We start from the raw sequence: 12,724 nt of genomic DNA, 5'->3' as shown, positions 1-12,724 counted from the left end.
AACTTGAGTGGCATCTCGCTAACAACTGAAGAATTGGCAGTATTAGACAAAGGCCTCAAGTTTGCCCCAAAAAAGAACCTGAACAAATTCGAGACTTATGTTAATATTCAGAAGTACATAAGGGGCTTAAATATGAAAAAATATTTTTTAAACAACCCTAGAACCACTTCTGTCCCGCCACCTAAAGATATCAAACATAGCACTTTTAGGAATAAATCTACTTTTAACCCGCAAATCAGTAATAACAAATTTGTAGATGTTTTTAAGAAAATTGTTGCAGAAGATTTAAAGGACCTTGACACCAAGAAACATACCGAGCCAAACCATATAAGATGTGGAATGAAACGCCTCAGTGAGCGGAAAGATATAGTGATCCGCCCAGCGGACAAAGGTGGAGGCATTGTAGTTTTGTCCAAAACGCAATACAACGATAATATGGCAAAATTGCTGAGCGACACTAAGACTTACACTATCTTACCAAAAAACCCTATCTTTAGAGGAAAAAAAGAGCTGGAGCTTGTAGTCCACCTGGGGCTAAAAAAAGCTATTTTGACCAAAAAAGAAGCCCAATACCTCATACCAGAAGCAGCAAGAACACCAATTATCTATTATTTACCTAAAATTCACAAGGACAGGACCAACCCCCCACCGAGACCCATAGTAAACGGGATAGATTCCCTTACTTCAAGGATGGGATCCTACATAGATAACTTCCTACAGCCGACAGTACAAAAGACGAAGGCTTATCTCCGTGACACTAAGCATGTTTTACAGATTTTAGATGAGCTCACACAGGATGGACCTTTTATTCTGGTCACGGCAGACGTAACTTCACTCTATACCATAATTCCCCACCATGAAGCATGCGAGGCTGTGAAGTGGGGTCTGAGAAATCACTCTGACCTCATTTGCTTTCAACGAAAGTTTTTAGTCAAATGTTTGGACTTTTGTTTAAAAAATAATTATTTTTGGTTTAATAAAACGTTTTATCACCAAACCACAGGTGTCGCGATGGGGGCCAAATTTGCCCCGAGTGTGGCCGGTTTATTCATGGCTAGATGGGAAGAGAACGTAGTATTTTCAAACCCACCTAAAGAACTAGTGCTTTACAGACGTTATATTGACGATATTTTAATACTTTGGAAAGGGAGTAGTGCCAGTCTTAATCTGTTCCAACAAAAATTAGATGAGAATAATCTAAATATAAAACTTACCTGGAATTCAGATGAGAAGGAGATAGTTTTTTTAGATTTACTAATTGCACAAAGTGGCGGGAGAATAGAAACTAAAACACACTTTAAAAGTGTAGACAAAAACAGCTATCTCCCGCTGACAAGTTGCCATCACCAAAATTGGCTTTTCAATATCCCCAAGGGGCAATTTATGCGCCTACGGAGAAATTGTAGCAAAAAAGAAGTGTTCCTCGAACAAGCGGAATCCATGGGACAAAGATTCCAGGAGAAGGGTTACGACAAGTGCGTAATTCAAGAAAAAATATCAGAAGTGGAGAAGATGGACCGCGAACATCTCCTTAAAGATACGAAAACGCAACACAAAGCCAAAAAAGGTGTAGAAGGAGCAATAATTCTGGACTATAATAACCAATACAAAAAAATAGAAAGTATAATCAAAAAACACTGGCACATTCTCTTGAATGATAAAGATTTGCACAAAGTTCTACCTCCTAAACCGAAGTTTATTTATAGACGCGCCCCTAACCTCAGAGACATGCTAGTGAAAAACATACCTGATCCTCCTGTGAATAATTTCACGTTCTTCACTGGGAAAGGTTTCTTCCCTTGTAAAAGATGCCTAGCATGTACTAGAGCGAGTAAACCCACTAAAGTCTCCGAATTCTTAGCCTCAAGTACCGGTAATACCCACAAAATTAAAGATTTTATCTCCTGTAATACAGTAGGCGCTGTTTATGTTTTAGAGTGTAGTTGCGGTCTGCAGTATGTAGGCCGCACAAAAAGGCCTTTAAAAATTCGACTGAAAGAGCACATACAAAATATACAAAAGGGGCACGATAAGCATAATGTTTCTAAACATTTCGCTACTCACCATAATAGAGACCCAAAGCATTTGAAATTCTGGGGTATTGTCCCCTATGCTAGACACTGGAGGGGAGGGCACAAGGTGAGGACTCTAAGTCAGATAGAGTCCAAATGGATATATACCCTCGATACCTTTGCCCCCAGGGGATTAAATATAGAGTTCGACTTGAACTGTTTTATTAGCGATTTTTAACCCCTTTTTAGATATAAATTTTTATGTGCGATTTCATGGTATGGTCCTTTATCTTCTTTCAATATTTTAATGTTCTTATACCTTCTAAAATGATTTATCTACATACCGTTATCTTAATACCATATGTTCTTAAACTTATGCTCCTATAATTTTAGGCTAAACAATTTTATGCGATTTTATGCATTTTTTATAGTTTTAGCTTGCTATGTTTGTATCACATGTCTAATGTGTACGTCACCTCCGTGCCTCCACATTATGTTTGTAACCTGCTCAGTAACCTCCCCTTGGACTTTATTTTAAATTTGAACACTATTTTAAAATTGAACAATAATTTTAAATTGATTTTAATCACCTTTCCAGTCTCCTAAATACAGCTGTGTATATATAGCCTTTTATATCTACCGATATAAGATATGTTTCTTTTAGCCATTTTCTATCGTTCTCTGCTGGCCCAATAAGAGAGATTTATATCTATTGAGGTTTCCGTGTTTTGTATCTTAGTTTCAATTTTAGTTCTATAATTTTAATGCTTCATATAACACTAAACCACCAAAACATGGCCACTTACATATTTAAATTTGAGCTCCAACAAAATGGCCGCCGGACGTGCTCTATCATTTTACATTAGTTTAATAACATATAGCACAATCTATGATATAGCACAGTCCGCAGTTATAACTTAATCAGTTCGCCACATGCAGTATAATGTCTGGCCAAATTTCCCCCCGTTCTTCCGTTTGCGCCCCTGTATTCACTATCTCCGCTGCGCTGTCTAATGCTTTATTTAGATGGGAGGCCACCCATAACATCTAAATCCATTCGGCCCGCCCCCCACTAGCATTACTATGGCTACACAGCGCTGTATTAGCATATCAATGAAATGGGCGGCGTAGTCCCGCCCAGTACACCTATAAGTCACTTCCTGTACCCTGTGTAACTATCCCAGTTGAAGTCTCCAAGACGTAACGCGTAGGAACCCGGAAGTGACGCCCATATCCGGTTTTGCTCTAATGCTGTTTGTCTGATGTGTTTTAACCAGCATCGTTTGTGAGTAGTTTTTAAACTTGTTTAATAAAACTTAGATGTTTGAAATACTACACTATGGCGGTCTCCTTTAATCTATTCCTTTGAGTTTACTTGCCATTTACGAGGAAGTTAGAGAAGTCTCCCAAAAGATTGTGTTACTCGGCCGTTTCCAGCAATCATCCTGGTGATCATCATTTATATTGCTGTTTACTCACAGCAGTGAGGTAATTGCATATTATCTGCACTTTATTGCACGGATCATCACGGATGGATTGATTGCCCAGCACGTTGCACATTTCACTTAGTGCATTTATCGAATTGCATGATCTGCCTGTGTATGGGACATTTTATCTTCAATCACGCTGGTCACTTGTACTGAACAGTTTATGTTTGTTTGATACCTGTATTTCTCATTTTTAAGTAATATCCACTCTTTATATGCTTTTATAATTAATATCCACTTTTTATATGTTTTTTAAATTTCATATGATATATTTGCGTTTTTTGCACATTTAGCCACTTTATGGTCCTTACACCAGTTATCACTTAAACGTACACTCCAAACTTGTCTTTGCTTTATTATTATATATATTTTGCAAAAAAGTTTATACACTATACATATGTATGTATTTTGGTCTTTATGACAAATTTGCGTTTATTTGCACAGATAGTCACTTTACGTTTTAGGCACTAGCTATCACTTTTATGCATGCACAGAAGCATTATTTGACTAATTTATGCACAGTTGCACTTTGTATCTTTAATTGTATATTTGTGGTTTACTACGATTATTTTATGGTTTGAAATTACCTACATCCACCTGTTCCATTCACTTCCCACCAGCCAACAGTCCAAACAGGGAGTGGAGGACCAGTGTGGAGGGGGGAGAACCACAACGCCAAGAAAAAAGGAAGAGAAAAAAAATATCCAGTGAGGGAACAAGGAAACAGAAAAAAAAGCAACCGTCTCCGGGGACAGGGAGACACCAGAGTTACTTAGCAAGTATATCCGAACAGCTTGCACTAATGCAGGGTAGAGGGGGAGGGATTCAAAGTATCCAGGTAAGTCGACTGAAGGAATCTGGCCATAGGTTCCATTGAAGACAGGCAAAATCCTTGCAGGACAAACTGGGTAAGTCCGGGTAAGCCATAAAGTGTTCACTCCTCAGGAAGTGGCTGAAGCCTTCGAGAGCGTCTATCCCTGTGGGGCGATGGAGTGGCCCAAATGGGAGACGGGCGAGGAGACGGTGGGTGCCTGGGTGTTTGTTGTCTTGCCAACAGGCCCAATTTCATCAGAACTTCTCTACCCTCCGCAACTGTGGAGGCAACATGTGTGGAGCCATTATGCGGGACGATCAATTTAAATGGAAACCCCCAACGGTAACGCACCTGAGCTGTTTGCAACGCAGAGGTAATTTCTTTCATCTGTCGCCGCTTCTCCAGAGTGGCCGGAGCTATATCAGGGAAAATTTGAACGGCGATCCCATCCAGAAGGATACGTGGGGTATTGCGGGAAGCTCTGAGGATTTCCTCCTTAATAAGGAAGTCTTTAAGGCACATAACAATGTCCCGTGGGGGCTTCTCCGGGGGTGGTTTAGGCCTCAAAGCCCTGTGCAGTCGGTCACATATGAAGGATTCATTAGGTTGGGTAGGAAGAAGAAGTTGAAAAAGCTTGGTGACCGTGGCCGGGAGATCAGTCACTGATTCAGGGATCCCCCGCACCCTCACATTATTCCTCCTGTTTCGGTTGTCCAGGTCTTCCAAATGATTCTGGAGCTGGACAACCGTGTCTCCCAACATCTCGTGGTCCCTCCGCAGATCCGCATAAGCTAAATGGAGCTCGTCATGCTTCACTTCCAGGAGGTCCGTCCTGTTCCCCAGGGCCGCTAACTCCTGCGATAGTGTGCTGGTCGATTTCTGTAATTCCGCCTGGAATTTCCTGGCTAGCCTATCATACATGTGGGCAAGGCTGTCTTCTAGGTCCGCTTTCGTTAGCTGGGAGTCCCCCGTACCTGCATGCGAGCCCGCTGCGCGCGGAGTCTCTGCGTCCACGGAGGCCTGGGCGCCATCTTGGGACATCTCCTGTCTCTCGGTGACTCGAAGAAGATAGTTCGTTAAGGAGCGCTGAGCGGTTTTCCGCTTGCCCTTCTTGGCCGTCGGCATGCACGATTGGTCCCTCGGGCCGATGGGATCGTTTTGGTATCGATCGGAGAGCAGATTTGACCCGGGGAGTGATTTAGAATCTCCGCTGCCCCCGGAGCTCCTGTGTCTAGCGACCTGCTCGCTCTGTGCCGCGCATGCGCCCGTTACACTGTATTTTTTTAAATTGAACTACCTACTCCCAAACTGTCATTTGAAGTAAAACACATAGCCAAGTATTATTCTCCACAATTTTTTTATTGTGAATAAAAAAAAAGAAAACAAATAAAATTAGACATGCTATCTGCCAATAGAACATAGCCAAAAAGCGCATTCTATGCATCCAAAAATCTAGACAATATACCAAATCAAATTATTATTCAAACAAAAAATAAAAGAAAAGTCTCATACATGTATCCTGCTTCTTAATATAGGGGTCAACAATGCCAAGATTTGATGAAAGCAGGGGTCGGTCATCCAGAGATAGTTCTGAAAATCATCCAGATTATTCTCCTGGAGCTCCCACAGCAAAGGCATATGACATAATTGGTCACGATTAATAAAGCAACCACTTTTTTGTCCCAGAAATCCTCCTCCTCCTGTTCCTGGACTGGACTTGGGTCAAAGCAATAGCTCCAAGACCAATAATAAATAATACACTATCGCCTCCAATTCCGCAACATGGCTGGTTGATGAACGGCCGTTCAGAAACGAACTGAAAAGTGCGAAATGAAAAGCGCGAAATGAAAAGCAAGAATCAACACTCACCAAACTTTTACTAACACAAAATTAGCAGAAGGAGGTCAAAGGATGGCGCTTAAGAGCTAATAAAAACATGTAGTACGTCAACACATTCGTGTTTGTTGGCCGACAATTGCTTGCCGCTTGTAGACATGCGGAAAAGCCGATTGTGTGTACGAGGCTTAAGCTGGTAACCTGTAAAGGCTTTTAAACCATTGCCTATGGAGATTTTTAGGTACCATAGTTTGGCGCTGTTTTATGGGCGTACACAATTTTAAAGAGTGACTTGTTTGGTATCTATTTACTTGCTGTAACATCATTTTTTTTAATATATTTTTACAAAATTTGGGTATCACTAATATTATTATTGTGTTCTTCTGCATTAAAATTCATTAAAATGTATCTTCCTTAAAATGTGTGTTTAAAGAACCGCTGAGCAAATATTGTGTGACATAAAAATATGCAACACCTATTGTTATTTACTAGGGCCTTTGCTTAAAAAAAAAAAAAAAATATATATATATATATATATATATATATATATATATATATATATATATAGTATCTCACAAAAAATGAGTACACTCCTCACATTTTCATAAATATTTTATTATTTCTTTTCATGCGACAACACTGAAGAAATTAGACTTTGCCACAATGTAAAGTCCTCTCAAAATAACTCATCACACAGCCATTATTGTCTAAACCGCTGGCAACAAAAGTGAATACATCCCTAAGTGAAAATTTCCAAATTGGGTCCAATTAGCCATTTTCCCTCCCAGGTGTGTTAAAGTTGGAGTTATTACTCCCAATCTCTCATACTGGTCACTGGAAATTCAATGTGGCACCTCATGACAAAGAAACTCTCTGAGGAGCTGAAAAAAAAATGTTGCTCTACATAAGGATGACCTAGGCCAAGACTTTGTAACTGAGCTGCAGCACGGTGGCCAAGACCACACAGCGGTTTAACAGGACATGTTTCACTCAGAAGAGGCCTGGCCATGGTTGACCAAAGAAGTTCAGTGCATGTGCTCAGCGTCATATCCAGAGGTTGTCTTTGGGAAATAGATGTATGAGTGCTGCCAGCATTGCTGCAGAGGTTGAAGGGGGGGGTCAACCTGTCAGTGCTCAGACCATACGCCGCACAATGCATCAAATTAGTCTGCATGGCTGTCATCCCAGAAGGAAGCCTTTTCTAAAGATGATGCACAAGAAAGCCCGCAAACAGTTTGCTGAAGACAAGCAGATTAAGGACATGGATTACTGGAACCATGTCACGTGGTCTGATGAGACCAAAATAAACGTATTTGGTTCATACAGTGTCAAGCGTGTGTGGCGGCAACCAGGTGAGGAGTACAAAGACAAGTGTGTCTTGCCTACAGTCAAGCATTGTGATAGGAGTGTTATTGTCTGGGGCTGCATGAGGAGCTACAGTTCATTGAGGGAACCATGAATGCAACATGTACTGACATACTGAAGCAGAGCATGATCCCCTCCCTTTGGAGACTGCGCAGCAGGGCAGTATTCCAACATGATAATGACCCCAAAACACACCTCCAAGACAACCACTGCCTTGCTAAAGAAGCTGAGGGTAAAGGTGATGAACTGGCCAAGCATGTGTCCAGACCTAAACCCTATTGAGCATCTGTGGGGCATTCTCAAATGGTAGGTGGAGGAGTGCAACGTCTCTAACATCCACCAGCTCCATGACGTCGTCATGGAAGAAAACTGCAGTGGTAACCTGTGAAGCTCTGGTGAACTCTATGCCCAAGAGGGTTAAGGCAGTGCTGGAAACTAATGGTGGCCACACAAAATATTGACACCTTGGGCCCAATTTAGACATTTTCACTTAGGGGTGTACTCACTTTTGTTGCCAGCAGTTTAGACATTAATGGCTGTGTGTTGAGTTATTTTGAGGGGACAGCAAATTTACACTGTTATACAAGCTGTACACTTACTACTTTACATTGTAGCAAAGTGTAATTTCTTCAGTATTGTCACATGAAAAGATATAATAAAATATTTACAAAAATGTGAGGGGTGTACATACTGCTAGTACTATATACTATATATACTACTATACTGTATATATAATGTTAAGGGGTTCTAAGTAGTTTTCTAGAAAAAAAAATATGTTTTTTACATGTAGGAGTGGAATGTTAGAACTGGCCTGGACTGGAAAGTGTTAAAATGAAACATTAAAAATGCAAAAATCCCTTAAATAACATACATGGGGAGTGCCCTTAACCAGCCTGTGAAGTGGCATGTCTATACCATGTGTATGATACATGTAGTGTGGAACGTTTGTTGAGAAGAATTTCAGCCAAACGTCTTTAAAGTTCTGATCTTCTCCAAACAGCTTAACAGCAAATGTTCTGTCCAAACGTATGTTTGAACCTAATGTTTGACTCATCCCTTTTCTTTGTTAACCCACTAAGAGATGGCAGCAGCAATAAAGGTCTATACTTTCACCCCGGGTTTTGAGGTGTAGTGGTGGCATGCATGGTATCATATACTATATTGTCAAAAGTATTGGGACATCTGTCTTTACACGCACATGAACTTTAATGGCTTCCCAGTCCTATACGATTCAATATTGCGTTGGCCCACCCTTTGCAGCTATAACAGCTTTAAATCTTCTGGAAAGTCTGTCCACAAGGTTTAGGAGTGTGTCTATGGGAAAATGTGACCATTCTTTCAGAAGCGCATTCGTGAGGTCAGGCACTGATGTTGGACGAGAAGGGCTAGCTTGCAGTCTCCACTCTAATTCATCCCAAAGTTGTTCTATTCGGTTGAGGTCAGAACTCTGTGCAGGTCAGTTAAGCTCCTCCACCCCAGACTCCCTCATCTATGTCTTTATGAACTTTGCTTTGTGCACTGGTGTGAAGTTATGTTGGAACAGGAAGGGGCCATCCCCAAACTGTTCCCACAAAGTTGGGAGCATGAAATTGTCCAAAATGTCTTGGTATGCTGATGCCTGAAGATTTCCCTTCACTGGAACTAAGGGACCAAGCCCAACCCCTGAAAAACAACCTCACACTATAATCCCCCCTCCACCAAATGATTTGAAGGGGTGGCCCAATACTTTTGCAATAAAGGAAGAATGGTCAAACATTCCCATAGACACACTCCTAAACCTTGTGGACAGTCTTCCCAGAAGAGCTGAAGCTGTTATAGCTGCAAAGGGTGGGCCAACTCAGTATTCATGTAAAGGCAGGTTCCCAATACGTTTAACACTATAGTGTATGTGGAATAAAGTCGCTCAGAGGTGCCTGCTACTTAGAGTATTTAAACTTTAGCCAGAAAAAAAGCCTGATGTGTTTACTTTAAGTCCCTGTAGAATAGGGTGATCAGATGTCCCTGGTTTCAGGGGACAGTCCCCGGATTGAGGACACTGTCCCCGGACCAAGTCTGTCCCCAGTTTTGTCCCCGGATTTGACTTCAACAGGAGCTGGGGCAATTTTCAAAGACAGCAGGTGCCGAATAAAACAAAAAAAATCTGAATTACACATCCCCGCTCCTATTAGCATAGGGGGTGTATTTTTTTCCCTTATGTGTGTCCATTTCTGATGACAATGTGCTGGTCAGAGCGGATGGCCTATTTCATCAGTTACCGGCACACACCCATTCAGCTCCGCTCACATGTTCTTCTGCCTTGGCTCAAATCCCGGCCAGCCACCTGCCTGCTTATCTCCTTGCCTTCCCCTGCAGAGTAATTTTCCTCCGCCCCCCACCCAGTAGTAGCCGGGTGCGGAGAGTGAGACCTGAGAGGCTGTGAGGCCGGCGGGGGCCGCGACGGGCAGAGAGAGGCAGCTGAGCTCAGCTGACGATATCCAGCAGCAGGAATAGAGGGGAAGCAGATCCAATCGTAGGACTGCCAGTGCCTTCAAGTCTTCAACACAGGTGTGCTTTGGGGGTGTCTGTGAATAGATCTTAACCAGTTGCCGATCGCCAGCAGTCATGTTATGTGACACACTGTGACAGAGCCAGCCAGAGCCATGATAGAGTGCCTGCTGCCTGTGAGTTATCATAATTCTGATGATCTTAACCAGTTGCCGATCGCCTGATAGCAGATTTACTGTTACAGGGCAGTCGTGCTGCGCAGGATCACTTATATACGTGAGCCTGCATTTCTGGGTGTCAGAGCCAATCAGCAGATCCGGCGGACTCACCTAGTGGTCTGCCTATGTAAACAAGGCAGTTCACCATTCTGTCAGTATGGAAGACATTGATCCTGTGTTCCTGCAAAGCAGGTACAGGGATACATGTCTTCCCTTAGTAAAATCACCTCCCCCACAGTGAGAAAACACTTGTTAAGCACACATTTAACCCATTGATTACCCTAGATGTTATCCCCTTTCCAGCCAGTGTCATTAGTACTGAGACAGTACATATTTTTAGCACCGATCACTATATTAGTGTCATTGGTTCCCACAAAGTGTCAAAAGTGTCACTAATGCCACGTACACTCGAGAGGAATGTCCGACAGAAAACGTATTTTCATTGAATAATCCGATTGTGTGTGGGCCTCATCTGACTTTTTTTTTTTAAATTCTGACAGACCTAGAGATAGAACATGTTTTAAATATTTCCGACGGAACCAATTCCTATCGGGAAAACCGTTTGTCTGTATGCTGTTCTGACATGCATGCTCTGAAGAAAGTCAGAGATGGATGCTATTGGCTATTGGCTATTGAACTTCCTTTTTCTAGCCCCATCGTACATGTTTTATGTCACCGCATTCTAGACGGTCAGACTTTTGTGTGATCGTGTGTACGCAAGACATTTTCAGCGGAACTCTGTCTGAAAAACCTTCGGAGTTTATTCCGACGGGAAAACTGGTCGTGTGTACAGGGCATTAGTGTCCGATATGTCCACTGCAATATCGCAGTCCCACTATGAGTCACTGATTACTGCCATTACTAGTAAAAAAAAAAAAATATGTCCCCGGATTTCATTTAAAAAATCTGGTCACCTTCCTGTACAAGCATAATGAAAAAAAAAAAGACAATAAAATAAACAAATGAAAAAGCTAAGCATTTTGCTACTCTCCTTAGAATATCAGGATTTAAAGTTATGTAGGTGGCCCTATGTTTTAATTGTAGTCTTCGGAAGCTGTTCTCTAATATTAAGTAGCCCCAGGATATAATCTAGGAAAACCTGTAAAGCCTCATGCTCCATGTAAGCAGCATGACTGAGACTGACACCATAGCACCTGAGGAAGTCTTGGCACAGACTGCACACAGACAGGCGCGCAGGGAGACAGAATGAATCAGGCAGTAAGTGTTGGTTTAGTCCCCTGTGGATGATTCAGAAGCAGGTAAAGTAATGATTCATGTTTCTGCAGCCCTAGGGACTTACAGGAAAAAACTCACAGCCAGGCGCCATAGTAAAAAAAAAATACTATTCAAGGTACCTGAGGGAAATGGATGATAAGCGTTTCCTGGAAAACAATGTAATCACTTGCAATATTCAGCAAGGAAATCATCACAGCCCCTAATAAACAACAGTGTGTAAGATATTACTGTTGCTTATGAGTAAATCGAGGTGATGTCAGCCAGCAATAAAACACACGTGGGAATATTGTAGCATTGAACTACAAGTCATTCTCTTATGAACAATCAAAATGTTAAAATTAAACTTTCTTTCTTTCTTTCTTTCTTTCTTTCTTTCTTTCTTTCTTTCTTTCTTTCTTTTCTTCCAAAATCCCCCCCCCCCCCCCCCCCATTATATCTTCATCTTTTAATTGTTGACTTAATGGGACTTAGAAGTTGTAAACCTATTCACTAAAGTCTCATACAGTATAAGCTTTAACATGTTAATGTTATTCCAAAGGTAATTTGGAATAAATTAAAATATTACCCAGTGATTCCTGCTGTCAGCTGTCTGTTCAAGTAAAGGTACCCCGTATATAAAGCAGTGTGCCTAACCAAAAGACAGGGACACTGTTTTCAAGTATTAGTGATCACTGTGATGGATTTATGAATTTTTGTATATGGTAATTTTATTTATTTATTAATTTATGTATACAATGACATGATATGTATTTTATGCATTTATGGAAGTAGTTTTCATTGGTTGGACTGAACTTTAGATATTTACACTATATAGGTTTATGACAAGCCTTGATCTACTTTTAACTAGTGAGTGCATTTTTATTATCTTTTATTCTTTTTAATAAATTGTTAATGAGTGCATTTTTATTGTCTTTGTTATTTTTAATAAATCTCTACACCTAGATGGAGGCGCCCTCTTGTGTTTGTTTTTTATATGTGCATTAGGATTTCAAGACCTAATCTGAGCAGAGCTCCATCCACTTCACCTGGTGTTCCCTACCATTCTCCAAGCATTTTTTATTGAAGAATAATTACATCAAGAACAACATTTCAGGGCTGTGCAGGACCGCTTCATCAAGCATGCTCCAGCCGCATAGCCGGGGCTTTTGACAGGCAAAATTGTGCTGCAGCCATCTCCTTTTCCCCAGCTGCAATAGAGTCTGTGGGAGGAGAGGGGAGAAAATAATGTTGGTATTGGCTGCTGCAGTAGCCAGAAGATTACACTCACTGCAG

This window comes from Lithobates pipiens, unplaced genomic scaffold, assembly GCF_037356315.1.
Source record: "Lithobates pipiens isolate NorthernLeopardFrog02 unplaced genomic scaffold, aLitPip1_a1.2 Scaffold_18, whole genome shotgun sequence".
NCBI lineage: Eukaryota > Metazoa > Chordata > Amphibia > Anura > Ranidae > Lithobates > Lithobates pipiens.
This window is presented reverse-complemented; position numbering follows the sequence as displayed.